The sequence below is a fragment of the Anser brachyrhynchus genome, assembly GCF_964034855.1.
Source record: "Anser brachyrhynchus genome assembly, chromosome: 4".
NCBI classification, from domain to species: domain Eukaryota; kingdom Metazoa; phylum Chordata; class Aves; order Anseriformes; family Anatidae; genus Anser; species Anser brachyrhynchus.
This window is the reverse complement of record NC_137698.1, coordinates 71,688,241-71,699,914: the sequence shown is the minus strand read 5'-3', so window position 1 is coordinate 71,699,914 and position 11,674 is coordinate 71,688,241. Positions and strand designations below refer to the sequence as shown.

Genomic DNA, 11,674 nt, shown 5'->3' with positions numbered 1-11,674 from the left:
CGAAGGCAGCACGGGGGAAAAAAGTCATAATCCATGAGGTACAGATGAAGCCCTGGTCTCCACACCAAGCCTATGTGGTTCCTAGGGCCTTGCCTCGGCCACCCTGGGTAGGAAGCAGCGCGAAGGCCCAGCCAGGCTTCGGCTGCTCTGGTTGTGCTGGTAGAGCCCCTGGTGGAGATTCAAGATTGTGTTAACTGAGAGAGATTTCCTGCCAGGGCAGCTCTGCTATCAGCACAGGCAGCCCAGCTCAAGCTGCTGCAAGTGCTCTTTTGCAGGTACATCAGCGCTCACAGATGTAGCTCTGTTAAATAGGAACAGGGTGGGGACCATGATTTTCTTCAAACCCTGGTTGCAAAACATGTTAAGGGATGCCCTGGTCTGAAAGTCAGCCTTGAGCCATGCTTAGGTCTGAAACAAGCTTGAATGCTGGCCTGTGCTTTCATGCCTTTATAATACTGCTAAATGCCATGGTGCAGTAGAGTTCGTATTTGGTGGAGCATTTGTGCAGCACTCCGCTTTACTTTACAAACATCTTTTATGTAAATCAAGTGTTAATTATCCCTGCTCTCTATTTTGTGTTGAATATCATTTTTTTAATTACAGGCTTCATCCCAGGTTAAGCCTGCATGCCTGTTGTTGAGCCAATTATCATAAATTCCCCTGTAACAATTAACAATATTGGTACAGAGCTGCATGTATTTTAAATGTTATAATTATGCTCAGCTCTTTTGTTAATTGGCCTATCTGACTCTTTACTTTTTATGCTGCTCATCTGCTCATTACCGCAGCCATTTAATTCAATTAGCACCTTAATTAGAAGAACAGCCATGTCCAATGTCGTAGGACTTGTCAGAGTACGCGGCTTGATTAGCAAAGACAAACACACCATGCAAATCAGGCTGTAACATTTGGGGGCGGCAGGAATGGAAGGCAGCCAGCTGGTGAAGTGGAAAAGGAGCGTGTCTTCATCCCCCAAAGCTTCGCCAGGAGGGAGAAAATAAAGAAGGCATCAGACTGAGGAAAGAATAAAATAATTTACAATTCCACGAGTTAAGGCATCACTTAACATGAATGGTGTGTAACTCCTGAGGACGGTGTCACTACTAAATTATCTCCTACCCCCCAGTGCTCTTAAAAAAAAAAAAAAAAAAGGCAGAAAGTGAGACAGATGTATAAAAATAATACAGTAATCTCCTACCATATCATATGTCCTTTTCAGAGGAGAAAGCCAAACCCCAAAGTCTGGTTACAGAGGGAGAGAGAGGAACAAAAAGAAACACCCTGATCCTGGGCTTTGGTGTAAATCCGCACGGCTCCACTCATCAATGCCAAGAGAGGAGTGGGCCCAGGGTATTTTAAAATCACCCATTTGACCCAGGCCTACCCACTTAAGACAGCAGCTCTGTGGAGGAAAGACACGTAAGGCTGTAGGAACTGTATTTAAAAAAAAAAAAAAAAAAGCTTCATTTTCCAAGAGCGATTTAAGTCTCAGTTTTGTTTTGTGCCAGTCTATTTAAATCTTTATTCCCTGCCTATTAATTCTCCTAATTAGAATTAAATGAAGCATGCTAAATTGCTAGATTAACCAATAATTAAGCAGGCAAAGCACTAACGTTTAATACACACAGGCAGTTCTTTCTCTTCTGTGATAGCACCGTGTCATGCCTGCTCATTTTATTTAAAAGGAATTAAGAGGCTTGTCTTCTGCGATCAACACCCCCCACCCCCCCAATGTTAACTTACATCAAATAAAGACTTTCCCAAAAGGGGATCAGTTTCAGGTTAGTTATCAAGAAACTCTTGATTTTATTTTTTTAATTCCTTATCTGTGAGTCCTCATGAAACCTATTTGAATCAGTTGGCTCAGGAAATCCAACAGCTGTACATATATTTAGCAGATAGTAGATTTTAATTAAAATGATATATAGTTTGTGTGTTGCTCTTTTTTTTCTTTTTTTTTTTTTTCTCTCTTTGTTCCTTTTCTTATTTCTGCTCACATAATGAGGTTCTACACTTATTTTCAGAGGACAGCAGCCCTGCTCCTCATCTCCTGTGTCCCCCTCCTTCCAATATTAATTTTGGATATTTACACATTACTTTGTGGCATATCCCTTTTTTCTGGGATCTCTCAAAACTGTGCAGTCCTCTTTGTGTGAATGAGAGACTGTGCAGACCATGTAAATTGGTAGATTCAGTCACCTTCAGTCTTGGTGATTTTGAAGGTTATTGTGGGGGTGTGTAAGTGCTGGCAGAGCTGGGGTCGGTAGCAGGATTGGAGATCCAGGAGTGCTGGTGCTTCTGACGAAGGTGCTTGTTGATATATGTGCCCAGAGCATCTAACTCATTCGTGTACAGAGGGCAGCAAAGACTCATGATAGGGATTTCATAAAACTGCTCAGTTCCATGGTAACTGAACACATATGGTCTTGTCTTTTATTCCTTTGACTTAAGCTGCTAGCCAAAATTTGGAGTATTTTTGGTTGTTGCCCCCCTAGGAATTGAAAAAAATGTGATGGAGTCAGCTGTTTCTCTAGGTATGTCTACACTGTATTTTGCAGACAGGTCCAAATTTATTTTTGCCTGTGTCTTTTGCCAATCTGCCTTTGAAAAGGAAGCTGTGTAGCTGTATTAGCGAGCCGTGACTTCTGTTTTGAAACTGCTTTGCAGCTGTTTGGCTTGCATCACCGATGGGGTAACTCTGCCTTTGATGAAATCATGTAACAGAAAAAGCCAGCCCAGAAGACCTCTTTCCCAGAGATACCAGACAAGAGGCTATGTGTCCGCTAGCAGCCCCAAGTCTCTTGTGGCCAGCACTTTGCCCCAAAAGGGATTTCTAAGAGGGCTGTTTCAACAATACAATTGGAATGATGTAACGTCTAGCTGCAGCTGAAAGAGGACAATCTCTGTCTTGTTTCTTCCTACTCCAGGTGATCCTACTCCTTTTGGTATTTGTGTGAGCATCTTCTGAGATGGTTTTCTTTGCTAGGCCAGAGGAAAACCAATAAAACAACAAAAAACCACTTTTTTCTGCTGGCTTAGCAAATTATAACTGCATACCATATGGCCAAATGAATACATGAGGGCTGGAGTAGGATCTGCAGCTGGTGAAAGTGGGCACTAATGAGACTCCCTCTTTTGATGCTAGTAAATCAGCAGATTAGCCCAGGTATCACCAAACTGCAGTCTCCTCAGACACATCCCGGAGTAAAATCACTGATAATGAAAGAGAATAGGTTTTATTTTATTTCTTCTCTTCAAGTGAGTCCTGCTGGCTTCAGTGAAAATTAAGCATCATCACTGAAGGGGCACCATCAAAACAGCCTGACTTTTTTCAGGAACTCAATTCAGACTCCTTAAGAACATCAATAATTTTAAAGATCTTGTTCCCAGTTTGTACAACATTTTCTGACCAGCAGCTTCACGTTAGGGTAGTTTCTTGTCCTGTTCTATGCCCATTTCTAGCCAGCCAGGGCTGCACCAGGCATTTAAGTTTTGGAGTTTAAGCTATGCAGTTACTACCATCTGGCTATGTTTTCTCTTTCTGTCTCTCACATGCTCCACATTTTGTGGCATTGAACTTGCTATACATGCAAGAAGAATGGAAAAATGGCCTAAACTTCTTTAAGGACAATGCCAATGTATGTATTGCACTATAAGCAAATATTCAGGGGTTTGCTGAAGACAATTTCTATAGTCTCAACACAAACCAAGTTTGAACCTATACAGATTTAAGTTGAAAATAAAATGAAAGTAAAACAATAGCACAGAGACATCACGCCCACTAAGAATTTGGCCTGGTTTTGCAGTTCCTTGTGCAGATAACCCCACTGAGCTCTACAGCCCCAAAGGCAAACGTGGAAAAGAATGATATTTGCCCTCTGGATCCTTAATGCCAAAAAAGCAAGGTGAGATGGTGGGGCCTTAGAAGTCAAGGTAATGTGAGACATGAGAGAATTGCTTCGTTTCTGCCAGGGGACCAGCTTGAACAGGCTGGGTTTTAATTTTCAGCTGTCCCATGGTATGAACCATGTGGCCCCTGCAGTACATGCTGAGGACAGCGGAGTCTGCCTTCCCTTTTCGGCTGGCTGGCTGATTGATTCATTCCTCTTCTTTTTCTTTTTTTTTTTCTTTTTTTTTCTTTTTCAAACCAAGCTTCTTACATGCTTTGGTGAACATCGTAGTCAGTCTGTAGTACCTCTGTCGATTCTGTGGTGTCTGTGCACATGTGTACTTGCGCATGTATTGCACTTCATCTGCTTGATGCAATAATATCCTGGGGGAATGTGCAGGCTGTAAACTTCTTCATAACATCCTGTTCCTGCAACTTGAAGATATTGACTCTGAAGGGAAACAATGGCATGAATAAAATAAAAATAAAAAAAGTTAATTATCCTTTGTGTTTGTAATTTAATTAAAGATGCAGTAAAGTTTTACTGTTTTTCCAGGTGATGATGTTTAGGGCTCTGAAAAGCTATTTGTGCTGGTGAGATTAAAGTGCATTTTAAAATGTTCCCCGAGCACTTTCACATTTGTTGATAGATTTTTAAATTAAACTTTAAATTGTAATCTAAATTACCTCCAACAATTCATGGCCCCTGTAATGAACTCCCACCATTCCTGCTGTCATCCGACTATGATATACTGTAAATGGTAACTGCTCAGGGTTTTACTGAATAGTGCTTTAGTATTACTGCACTATATTAGTTGTGTACAACTCTCAAATAGAAATCAAAGCACAACACAGGTTTGGTTTAGCATAGTAACTTTATTATTTGATAGTCTTTAGTCTTAGAGAACACTTCTACTGTTAGTCATTTGGGAACTCATAGAATACACTTCCAAATAATTTTTTAGGCATTCCTGTCAAGGTAAAAGTATTTGCATTTTGCCAGCCAATGAGCTTTTGGACATTAATCCTTAATGGGTAAAATAAAACTAATTGGGGAATATGAGTTCAAGTGCTCATTCGCAAAGTGACCATGGCTCATTGGCCCCTGAGGCACAGTTAGAAAAAATACTTCCACAAATGATTGATGTACATTCAAAGGGGATGAGAAGATTGCAGTGGGATACTGGAAATAACTCACCATGGGCTGGCTGCTCCATGATTTGATGTAGGCATGCCGAGACCAAGTGGTTTCCAAGGAACTGTGTTCAGAGTAGAGTCTAACTTGCAGATCAGTGATTGCCCTGATAGGTGACATTGCCTGAGGCTCATGGACCAGTTCCTGGGATTAAAAGAAAGAGAATCCAAATGTAAGTTGGCCTAGCATCCATTGGGAAGTCTCAAGGATCTCTGAACATTTACACAGGTGGAAAATTGGAAGAAAAAACTATTCCTACAAAAGACTAGAGAAAAGAAAAAAAATCCTAGGAGAAAATAAGCTGACCAAAGACTGCTTGCTGAGAAGGGTGCCCTGTTAGATTTCAGCAGTCTTTCCCATGAGGACTTGTTGACATAAGGTTATATCTTGCTGTTGAAAAGCTCTTGATGGACTTCCAGCTTCACTGCATAAACTGTACAGACCTCAGCTCTTGGCCTCCATGAACTCCCTCTTATAATTACTTATTATGTGAAGTGAAAACTGGTTCGTTTGGTTTAATTTGATTCCTTAGCTCTCCTTCTATGAGAAACGTGAATAATATTTGTGCTTCCTATTCTCCTTTGCCATGCTGTTCATCATTCAATGTGTCAACAGCCATGCTGGTAATTGTGGTCATTAGGTTCATTGCTTTCCCCGTTCCAACATTCTGTACTCTTCTCCTTCAAATCCTTCCTTCCTTAAATCCCTCACTGTTATGCTGCTGACGGAAAATAATAGTGTCTATGGTGCCGGCATGCTGCAGTCACTGCCTGTCAGGCTGAGCAGCACTGTGTATGGGTTTCTTTTTATTCCCTCCCCATCTGCATCTTACCATCTGTCTCTTGTCTACCAATGGTAGATTGTGCCAAACTAACCTGATAGCTTCCTTTGATAAGATAACTGATTTTCTAGTCAAAGGAAATGCATTAGATAGCATCTATCTGGGCTTCAGGAACGCATTTGATATGGGGTAATGATTAGTTAAACTGGAGATGGGAATAAGCAGAAGGATTAGAAAGTGGGTCAGGAGCCTGCTAACACTGGGACGAAACTGCGAAATGCTGAGATGGGAAGTGCTGGCCTGAAAGACAGTCACTACAGTCATGTAAGAATTGCTTCTGGGCTGGGCCTTGTCGAATATTTTCACCTGTGGCTGTGGCAGAAAGAAAAAAGGAAGGAAAAGGGTTACGGTGATACCTGATGATGAACCAAAACTAGGGGCTAGCTATAGTCTGGAGGAGGATTAGCGTATGACAGAGGAAGAACTTGATAACTTTTGTACTCAATATAGCAGTAAAATTGTACAAAAGAGAAGGTCATGGCTAGAGACTGGAAATAAAGGTGTCCGTACAGTCTGGGAATGACTGAGAGGTAAAATGAGGCTGGGGTGTTGGTCATAGCTGCCTAGGCATCAGAAGTAAGATGCAGGTCTTGAAAAGCAGATAGTGTTGTAGAATTATTCAGGAAAAAAAAAATCCTGAGAGACCTAAAGAAGGATAATTGAGGATCTGGAGCTCACCTTAGCCCATTAATGTAAACACCTTGGTGGGAGTTGAAGCTGAAGACCTACTGTGGCACATTAATATATTTGGGTGGAAAACCAGACAATAGAGTAGAGCTTCCACTTAGACCGCAAGCTGTTCTGTGCAGTGACTGCCTGCCTTTTTGTTCCACATGCTCCAATTTCTGGCAACAGCTTGGAGGAGTAACACAAATACCAAAAGCACCACTGAGGTGCAACCTACCCCAGGCTCCCTCCAACAGTGCCCACCAGGCCAAGAAAGAAAGTCTAAGTGGGAGGGGAAAAGAAAAGAGAAACTTAATTGGAAGTAATATGGCAGTGAACACTAAGGCATGCTCACCCGACAGCTTTTTGTTAAGATGTCTTCTGTTGGGTTTCCATTTGTTTACAAACAATATGACAACCCATGAAACAGAGCTATGAAATGAAGTGGTAAAAAATACTTCTTATCCATGTCCTGCTCAGCTTATATTTTACATTATCTCTTTGCCTCTTCCCATTCCATTTGTCTTCTGAAAAGATACAACAACAACAAAAAAAGGAAAAAAAAACATGTTATGTGACAAAAACCATAAGAGAAGGAGATCTCTAGAAAAGACAAGAAAGATTCTGTAGGTATTTGATATTGATCTGCATGACTGCGGTTAAATATTAGCACTAGATAAAAGTGTTGTAGCCTATTTCTATTGGATCAAAAACTGTTTGACCTACACAATGGAAAAAGTAGCTGCAAACAGGGAAACTGTATTCAAGAGGGTGCGTTTCTCTGTCCCAAATTATTCAATATATTCAAATATATTCAAGATATATTGAATTGAATATATATATTCAATCAATATATTCAAATTAAATATATTCAATATATTTAAATATATCGCTGAGAAAATGGCAGTGTTTTATGCCCCTTTCAAAAACAGCAATAAAAAAAAAAGAAAGGTTTCAGAAAAAAAAATATTTGCAAGCATAACTTAGGTCTGGGAAATGTAGCTTTGGAAGATTATTAAGAATTTTGATCTACTTAGTTTATCCAGAAAAGGTTATAAGAGAAATAGCTTGTATAAACAGGCACTGGTATATGGAAGTAGATGGATCTTCAGGCAAAATGTACACCAAAACCCGGTGGTTAGAGACAAGCACTGGATGCATTCTGAGAGGAAAGGAAAGTACAGGAAAGAGAGGAAAGGAAGTACAATGCTCTAGTGAGGTTAATTACCCATGAGAACCACTTACACTAGACAAAAAGACTTATCACTTGTAAGCATTGAATCAAGTCCAAGTTAAGACGTTTCAAAGAAATTATGAATTTGACATGGAGTTTATGGGTTACTTTTTAAACATCTCTGTCTAATGATGGTCTCTGCATTTATCAGTATGCATTTTTGAAAAACACATATTTTTTATGACCATTTTTCTTCTAATTTGGAAGTTTAGAGGGGTATTCAGTTTGCACTCAGCTTTTGTCAGTGGAGGCAGGGAGAGTAAGCATTCCTTAGCTCTGAAAAGCAGAGACTGTGCTAAGCAATTCTCTGTACCTATAGGCTGTATACACACTCATTGCTAAAGACGGAGAGGAGGATGCTCCTTTCATGAAGAAAGTGAGACTGTAGCAATGAGAAGTGGTCTAAGATATACATTGCCTATAGTTCTACTCAAAACAAAACAAAACAAAACAAAAATTAATATCAATATAAATGCAAATGAATATTTGCCTTCAACTTTTTATGAAAAAAATAAATGATGTTATTTCAGTGCTATGTTATCAACTCTCTATTCTTGATGATGAGCAATTGATGAGTTAATTGCCTTCCTAGTCCCACTGAATTGAATAGGAGTGTGTCTACAAATACTGGGTCAGCCATGTGAGTAAAGCATTCATTGTTCACTGCTTGCAGAATCCCTGCACTATGAAATATTGTTTTCTCTCAAGCTTAAAAGAGACAACTCTGTTTTTTTCTGTTTCACTGAAAAAGGCTACATTGTTTTTAAATGAAATTAATGAAAAAAAAAGCAAAAAGATTTTTTGTTGTGTGTGTGTGAATTTTACTTCTCCCCCCAACCCTTTCTCCAGTTTATGAGGTCAAACTTTCCTGATTTTATGCTGCACACAAACAGGCACTTGTCCATTATAACTCTGTCCCCACTACATAATATAAATATTTATTGTCCTAAATGCATAAGGAGTATTAACAATGAGAGAACATCAGCGCATTCTGAGCATTCCCCCTAAAGGATATTGTTTCTTTTTTTTTTTTTTTTTCCATTTGAGAGTAATTGAGAAATGCCCTGCAATGAATCTGATGAATGAATCTATATCACTGTTTTACATGCTGCTACGTATAGACAGCCATTCCTAATTTAAGGTGGGATGCAGATAACAAACTTTGTAGTGTAAAACAGGATCTAATCTCTCACTAATAGAAATTCATATTCCATATTGTACATCAGGCTGTTGATGTTTAAAATGCTGTGGCGGTGCTAACATTAGAATTCAGAGATATTTGTTAACGTTTCTCTCGAGACTGTTCATACACGCACACCCTCAAAGAGATAGCATAAGCCTCAAAATGAATTTGTCGGTGAGGCTCTGGAGCCCTATTCTATTCATATGTGGTTTCATTTTTCTCAACGTGACCTTTGGTTTGCAGCGGCGATGGCTTTGGTTTGCTACTGGTTTCGAGGCAGCAGCTTCAAGGGAAAATGAGCCCATGTCTTTTTTAGCTCTTAACAAAACTGTGGTCTTGTAGTGAACAGAGAGATCCTATCTTCCTCACAAAGTGATACATGCAGGTTAAAGGATGTCTGCCCTGTTTCAAGGGAATGCGGGGCTCTCGGACTGCTGCCTGATTTCAATAAAAATGAATGGGGAGGTATGGAAATGTGCAGTGAATGAGCAACTTCATGGATAATAGCCCTTTACTGTTTGTATTACACAAAAAGAAAACAGAGGTTAGAAAAATGAGTGTTTGGACAGTTTTGAGTTGCTTGTGATAAAAAGTATTAAAAATATGAATGGTTGTTTCTTAGAAATGTGGTTAGCACAGAAAAAATATAATTAAAAATAGCACATAGCACTCCCACATTAATAACTGTATGCCTTGGATTTTTTAGTCTTGTTTCATTTGAACTGTTGCTGATAGTGTCACTACAGCTCAGATGGCAATCCCATTCCTATCCTATTCCTATACTCATCATATTCTTGAGCACAAAATATTTTGAATGCTCCCAGATTTCAATAAACCTAGGGAATAAAATCTTATTTTAATTACATAAATAATAGCAAAAATACAGTTTTAAAGAGGTATCTAATCGTATGCTGAATTATTTTAATCATTTTATATTCTTTGCTCTCCTAGCTGTTGCCAAGACATAAAATGCTGGAGAGAATCCATATTAAAATAATTCTGCATTGTTTCTAAACACAGCATAGCAAAAATGGCTAAAGTTTAAATGACAACAGCAATCTTCTGTTAGGATTAGCACATTGCTGTATTTGAAAATAAACACTCAGGCTGGAAAATTTTAAAAAGAAAATTTCTACTGTAGGCAGCAGAAAATGTGTTTGTATCTGCAGAGGTTAAACAATGCTGCACCATGCGCATGCTTCTAGCTAGTTAAATGCCTGTCCTGCAGGCACTGATACGTTTGAGTAGCTGTACTCCCAAGAACAGTCCAATTCAGGGAAGCACTGCTGCTCACAGAAGTAGTAGTTTTCATTAACTGGGTATTTTCAAATTGAGCAATGATAACAGCAAGGATGTGGTAGGGTTAAAGTTGATGAACACGTGAGATGCACAAGCTGAATATAGGAGTAGCTGTGAAGTATTAACTCAAAATGTTAATAGGTTAATTCAGGCAAACTGAATCAGTATTGACATAATATCTATTCCTTGCAGAATTGGAAAGATGTTTTGAGTAATTAGTTATTTCTTTCCTTTTTCCTGCCACCATTTTAAAAGTTAATGGAACACAAGACCAAAATTAAACTTGCTCCAGAAATGTTAACATTGAACAGTGCTCAAATTATCTGAGAGTTCCTTGGGTGATCAGAGAAATATGTGAACACTATATTTAAAAGAAAATACAAAGCATACCAAATGCCTGAGGTGGATTGTTATGGAGTTGAATAAGGGGGTAGGAAATGACATTTTTCGTGTGGGCAAATTATAGAGACATAGTAATGAACTTGGCAGTTTCATGAACATACATGCATGAATAAAGGCTTTGAAACAACACTGCCCATACAGCTGGACAAGGGAATGTAACTTCAGTCTCTGCAATAAAGCTCCAGAAAATATCCAGAAAACTGTACTCAGGAGATGGTATCAAACATAGTGAAATGACAAAACTAAAGAACACACTTCTTTAGCACTTATAAAGGCTGCGGTAGAGGAAATGACAGAGAGGAAATGCACTGAATCAGTGCCAGCAGTGCTTAATTTGGCCTGAACACCCCAAAATGCATTTGTTATTTATTCTTGTTGCTTAGTTTCAGTCACAACAATAAGATCAAAAGATGAAAGTGATAAATATTCATATATGTTTCCAGTTTCAGGGTTTGCAACTGGCATCCATATATTCTCTGTATTGTGGGACACTATGGCTGAAAGGGGTTTGGTAAGAGCGGGCAGAGCGGTATTATCCAAATAGAAGGAAGAAAGGAAATAGGAAAAACAAATTAGAATCAGTGACTCAGATGGGCTCACAAACACAGAAATATGCCCAGTCAGATGTCAAGCCAAACTTTTAGCATCTAGCTTCAGCAATGAAGTTTAAAGAAAATGGCCTGAGGTTGGTGAGCTCTTCAAAGGATTTATTGCAAATAAATATGGAAATATGTTCCTGCTAAAGTTACCAATAAACTTCACGTTCATTTTGACATGAGCAGAGTGCTTTTGAAAATCCCATTAAAAATATGTCTATATGTGAATCTCCTAAAAAAGACACAGTTGCCTGAGTTTATATGCCTAGGGCAAATGCAGTTTTAATGGGAAAACAGTTCAACAGTTTGACCATTGTAAGCCTTCTGGCATGGTACCGTTTTGGCCTGTCTGTGGGGCTCATCCAGATC

General features: G+C 39.1%; 1 long non-coding RNA gene across 1 annotated transcript; it reads right to left on the bottom strand.

Annotated features, from left to right (window-relative positions):
- Positions 1–1,749: 1,749 nt before the first annotated feature.
- Positions 1,750–7,343, bottom strand: LOC308194662. Its single transcript, XR_013950790.1, has 3 exons — positions 6,947–7,343; positions 5,088–5,228; positions 1,750–4,340 (listed from the first exon to the last, which is right to left on the bottom strand). It is a non-coding gene; the product is annotated as an uncharacterized lncRNA (long non-coding RNA).
- Positions 7,344–11,674: the final 4,331 nt, after the last annotated feature.